This window comes from Syzygium oleosum, unplaced genomic scaffold (assembly GCF_021117445.2).
Source record: "Syzygium oleosum isolate NSW1041296 unplaced genomic scaffold, Sole_v2.1 Sole_v2.06, whole genome shotgun sequence".
Lineage (NCBI taxonomy): Eukaryota > Viridiplantae > Streptophyta > Magnoliopsida > Myrtales > Myrtaceae > Syzygium > Syzygium oleosum.
Window position 1 is genome coordinate 10,529,008 of NW_026607490.1, and position 6,000 is coordinate 10,535,007.

Sequence of the window (6,000 nt, forward strand, 5' to 3'; positions counted from 1 at the left end):
CTATTTCCATGGGGACAGTTGAGGATACTTATAGGAACCGCATTGTCCAGAGAAAGTGGGACCTTCCTCCTTCTATCTTTGATTAATGACGATTATGGCTGATCTGGTGCCTTTTGGAGCGGATTCCGGAGTTGTGGGCTTCACCTCCATGGTTCGGTTTGGCCCGACTTATTGTGGTGGTTTTGGTTTCTCGGCGCCTTTTGTCTTTGCTTGGGTAGTCTTTGCTCATTTGTTCCGGGGCCCTTTTCAGCAGATTGCCGGAGTTTTTGGCGTTGCCCATCCAATCTGCGGCTGGATTGGTTGTCTTTGTCTTCTTATTTCTTTTTGCCATGTTCTTAGCCGTTCTTCGGCTTGTTATATAGTTCCTGCTGGACCCTCTTGACCTTGTATGGACATTACTATGTCCTAATATGGTCATGAGCTGGTTTGGGCTTAGGTTGTACTTGGTGATTTGGAAAGTTATACATATTCTTACCTTACCAAAAAAAAAAAGAATATTACATAAGAAGAGCCTCAATAGCACTATTCTTTTGTCTTAACATTTAAATGTTACAGGAAGCATATATTTAATTCCATAACAGTGGCTATTTCATGATTTTTTAAGCATCTCGACTCTCGAAGTATAAACACCAGTTTTAAGCATTATCAGAGGCCAACCAGAGGCATCCTATATAGACTCTCTTCCTCTCGAAGGAACTATACGCGTGTCATCTCTTCTAGCGCTGAAAAAGTTGAGTGAAACAGGCAAACCAGTATTTATTGATAATGGAATGAAGAGATGATTAATGTTTGGTGGCCCCACTGCGTGGTCGGCCTTATACAAACTCTCAATCCTTACAGCAAATTAACAAACCCAAAGTAAGGCAGAAAATTACTTAAGATGTAGTTATATATCAGAATGATGAATTTACTTGAGTTAAACAATTCTATAAAGGTAACAGTCGACTTTTCTTTCGCTCCGGGTACTGTACACTCGCGGTACTGTACACTTCCTCTCGTTTGGGGGAGATTGCGCTACTGTGCATCTCTCGGCTGGCCGCTCGCCGTCTGATCTTTCCGGCCGTTGTTTTCGGCTTGGATTTAGTGCCTGAGGTCGCCCTAGTGTCTCCTCCCTTTGGGCCGGACGAATTTTCTTTTAATCTCTCCTTCTGTGTGGAGGTACAGATCTGGGTTTCTTTCATTTCGCTCTTTTGTTTTTGCGATTGTCCGCCTAGAGTGTTCTGCTCTAGATCATTCAGTCCGTTGCCTTTCTTCGAAGTTGTGTGTCAAGAATCGCCTATCTCCCTCTTCTGATCGGTGGGTTTTGTGGACATTATACTCTACCTAGGTATCGGGTAGATCTGGTTTTTCTGAGTTTCTTGGTACAGTAGCGATTGCTGTTCTGTTCTGAGTTTTATGGCAGTTCGTTAAGTGATCCCATGGCAGCTAATCCCAGTTCCCATGTGGCCTCTCTGCCCAGGACCCAATCAGCTAAAGTTGTGCAAATGAAGGGGTCCTCCAAGCACCCCACGACTGTAGCTTCTGGTGTTGATGTAGCTAAAACTACCCAAAGCACCTCTCTTTCATTAAACCCTGCGAGTTCTGTACCTCAGGTTGCTATAATATTGAATGAAGATTCCTCAGCTGTAATAGCAAAGTTGAATCCTCAGGTTCGGTTGGAAGACCCGAGTTCATCCAAAAATACTAACCCATAGGGACAAAGATCTCACCGACAGGGAAGAAACAGGGGAAGATCTATATCTAGAATGGCCCGTATTGATGTAGCTAGCAAGGATCGCATAGAGCGGGGTGAATAGGTGATCTTAAACAATTTTGATAATTTATGCGGAAACAAAACAAATCATAGAAGAGTCTGAATAAAATTCAGATTCAAGACAGATTATATAGACGGTGCTCTTGATGTGCAGTGTGTAAAGTAAGAGATGAGGGATAGAAAAATTGCACACAAGTTTATAGTGGTTCGGCTTATAGCAAGCCTACGTCCACTCTCCCACGCTGACAGCCTACCGGCTGGATTTCACTATGTAATCAAGAGGAATTACAACTTCTGAGTGTTATCACTCTTGTGTATGATAGGACTCTCTATCTCACACAATCACTCTTACAAAGTGTCCCTCAAGATCTTAATGTGTGGCTCAGAAAGACAAGACAAATGATCGGAGTATGCTCAGACTTTGGACTTGATGATTCTTGATTTTGTACTACCTTCTGCTGCTCGTTGATCTCCTTAAATACTCCACTACTTCCAAACTAGCCGTTGGACAGCTTTCAAAGGATCATCTTCCAATCTTCACCTTGGACAGATTTGTATAGAAAGGATTGAGTAGCCGTTGGATGACAGATTCTGAATCCCACTGATTCTGATCGCCCATACAATCAGAATCTTGATTTCCATAAGTAGAGCTTTATCCGTTGTAATGCATACTTGTCGTAGTGTTTGATTGTCAATCAATTATAGCCTTAGATTGAAACAATCAAAACTTTTCTTCTGTGAAATCCATACCAGATCACTAGCTGTTATGTTTCATTCTGAATTTTGCGTCTGAAGAAATTCTGCGTCTGCACCTGAAGAACTTCTGCGTCTGCTTCTGAATAATTTCTTCGTCTGCATCTGAATAATTTCTTCATCTGAATCTCAGAACTAGGATTATGTGGGTCTTCAATAAGATATTTGCCAGCTTGTAAAGTCTGAATAACTTCCTTTTGAGCTTCCAGAATATACATACCTGGAATAAATTAGTTCAGAATAAGTATCAGATTTACAATAATACAGAAGGTTTTGTCAACTTCAAAATCAATGGGAGTTTTCCTCAACACGTATCACCCCGTCTGATGATGGAACTCCCTCAATCCCGTAAGGAGACAAGATGCCCATCGCTGGGCAAAACAGCAATAGGGGAAAGGAACAAGCTAAGTCCCCCCATCGGGAAGCCATCCCAAAATCTTCACGGCCCTCTTGGGCTGCCATTGCCAAATCGGCAGAGAAAGGCTACGCCTTATCCTACATCCCGCCCTCTATGGTGGATGGGAATCCCGTTGTCAATATATCTGAGGAAATTCTGGAGAACACAAACCCTTTGTGCAAAGAGTGTCTAGTGGGTTATTACATTGGAAAGAGATTACCTTTCAAACTTACTGAAAGTGCTATTAAGAACCTATGGGGATCACAGGTTGTGGACATCCTTGCTAATGTGGATGGTTTTTTCTTCTTCCACATACCAGACCCAGCTGTTCGTAGAAAAATTATGGATGGGGGGCCTATCACTATCCTCCGGGTCCCAATGATCCTACAACAATGGCACCCGGAGCTTGAGTTAGAGAAAAACCATCACAAATCCCTTCCGATCTGGGTTAGATTTAGGAAGATTCCTTATGCCCTTTGGTCTGCGGCAGGCATCAGCGCCATAGCTAGCGCAGTTGGGAAGCCTATGCATGTTGACATGCAGACGAAAAAAATGAGGATGATATCCTGTGCCAGAGTGTGTGTTGAAATCAAAGCTAACCAGCAGCTTCTAGACTCGGTTAAAGTTATTCTTAAAGGAAAGACATGCACGATTGAAGTGGAGTATGAATGGAAACCCATGTCATGTGTGAAATGTGGCACGTTTGGCCACAAATGTCCTCTTCCTACGGTGGTTACTTCAGATTCTCTGCTGGCCCCGAAGCCAATTGGTGCATCAAAGGTTAATAAGCCCTCGGATATTGGCATTTGGAAGACGGTTGGGAAAAAACAAGGAGTTGTGCCGACCAATATCACTGATACTTAGCCCCCCCTGTGACTGTTGAAGAGTCTCCTCTCCTTGACTCCTGCGATGTGCCGACTAAGCCGCTTCCCTTCCCGGCATTGCCGTCCCCTGACTCCTCGGTAGATGGGTCCGATTCGGATGATTCTGTGGGGGAGTTGGCTAGTAAAGTGGACAGCGACTCTGAAGAGGAACACTCCCCAGCCCCGCCCAATACAAGATCGATAGCGTTTCTTTGCCAAGGGGATCCCCCTGGCTCGAGAAGCCAGAGAAGACAGCCGGAGCCTGCTCCTACCCTGGTCACACCCAATTCTGATAGCAGCTCCTCTAGAGCCAAACCTTTCTCGAAAAAAAAAACGGGCTGGCCGGAAAATGAGGTAGGCCTCTTTCCCCTTTTTGATATTTCCTATGTTTTTTGGTGTATGGAATATCAAGGGCCTTTCGTCTCCCCTTAAACAGGCTGAAATAAGGTCTTTTGTTAGATCTAATAAGCTTTCCTGTGTTGGTATTCTGGAGACTAAGATCAATATGAACCTTTTTGATAATATTTCCTCCCAATTGCTTCCGAGTTGGAATTGGATCTCCAATTATAATTTGTCCCCCCCGCGGAAGAACTTGGATAGGATGGAATCCTCAAGATGTAGAAGTGATGTTAGTATCTATGTCGGCTCAGGTTATTCATGCCCGCATTCGTCTTTTGGATATGAATAAGTCTTGTTGTATGTCGGTGGTCTATGGTGATCACACTTTTGCAGCCCGTCGTCTTCTATGGAAGGACCTTATCCAAATGAGTTGCCGTGTTGTTGATGACCCTTGGGTAGTTGCTGGAGACTTCAACGCAATCCGGTTCCATTCAGATAGAGTTAGGAGTTCCAATGCTTGGATTCCGACATTTGACGAGTTTGATGCGTGCCTTCACCAAGCGGGCCTCGATGACCTGAGATATGTTGGGCAAAGATACACCTGGTCAACCTCTTGTGGTGCTTTGCGCAAACAGAGAAAGATTGACAGAGTTCTGATAAATGAACACTGGAGAAGTGTGTTCTCCTATTCAGAGGCCACGTTCCTGCCCCCCGGAGTTTCTGACCATTCGCCTATGACGTTCAGAATTATGCCTCCTAATCTTGCCAAGAAGCCCTTTAAATTCTTTAACTTCTGGATTATCCATCCATCGTTTCTCACCATCGTCTCTCAGTGTTGGGACACTAACTTTACTGGTTCCCCTATGTTTATTTTGTGTCAGAAACTTAAGGTGGTCAAGAGACGTCTTAAGCTCCTGAACCGGGAAGAATTCTCAGATATCTCTTTACGCACTCATGTAACCAGGATGGCCCTGTGTTCTACCCAAGAGGCCCTTGCTGCTGATCCCTTCAACTTGGGTCTGGCAAATCCCGAGAAGGAGCATCTCCAAGTCTTCTCTGACCTCAGAATGCAAGAGGAATCATTCTATAAGCAGAAATCAAGGATCAAATGGCTGATGGAAGGTGATCGTAATACGAAATATTTTCATCATTTTGTCAATAAACGCCATCTCCACAATAGGATCCTTTCGATAGACGACTCTGATGGGCTTCTTCTTTCTGAACCAAGCTTAGTTCAACAACGTATTGTTTCTTACTATGACAACTTGCTGGCTGCTGACTCTTCTATCACTCTTCCCAATAGTGACAAGATTCGGGAGGCGGCCAAACACATACTGAATGATACTCAGATTTCCTTCTTGAATCGGGAAGTTACCGAAGTCGAAATCAAGAACACCTTTTTTTCCTTGGCTCCAGGTAAATCTACGGGCCCGGATGGGTTTAATGTTGATTTTTTTAAAGCTTCTTGGGAAGTGGTAGGCCCCTCTGTTGTATTGGCGGTTAAGGATTTCTTCCACTCGGGATCATTGCTCAAGGAACTTAATTCTACCATCCTCTCTTTAATACCGAAGGTGCCTAATGCGTCCTCGATGAATGACTTTCGACCGATTGCTTGTTGCAATACGATCTACAAATGTATTACCAAGGTATTGGCCAATAGAATTGCCTCGGTATTACCAAGCATTATCAGTCCTTCTCAAAGTGCATTTGTAAAGAATAGGCATATTGGTGATAATATCCTCCTTGCTCAAGAACTCTTTGCTGGCTTCCATCTGAAGCCTTATCTACCGAAATGCGCAATTAAGGTAGATTTTCAAAAGGCCTACGATACCGTGGATTGGGGTTTCCTTCGGTTAGTTCTGGAAATGTTTGGCTTTCCGGGGATGTTTATCAAC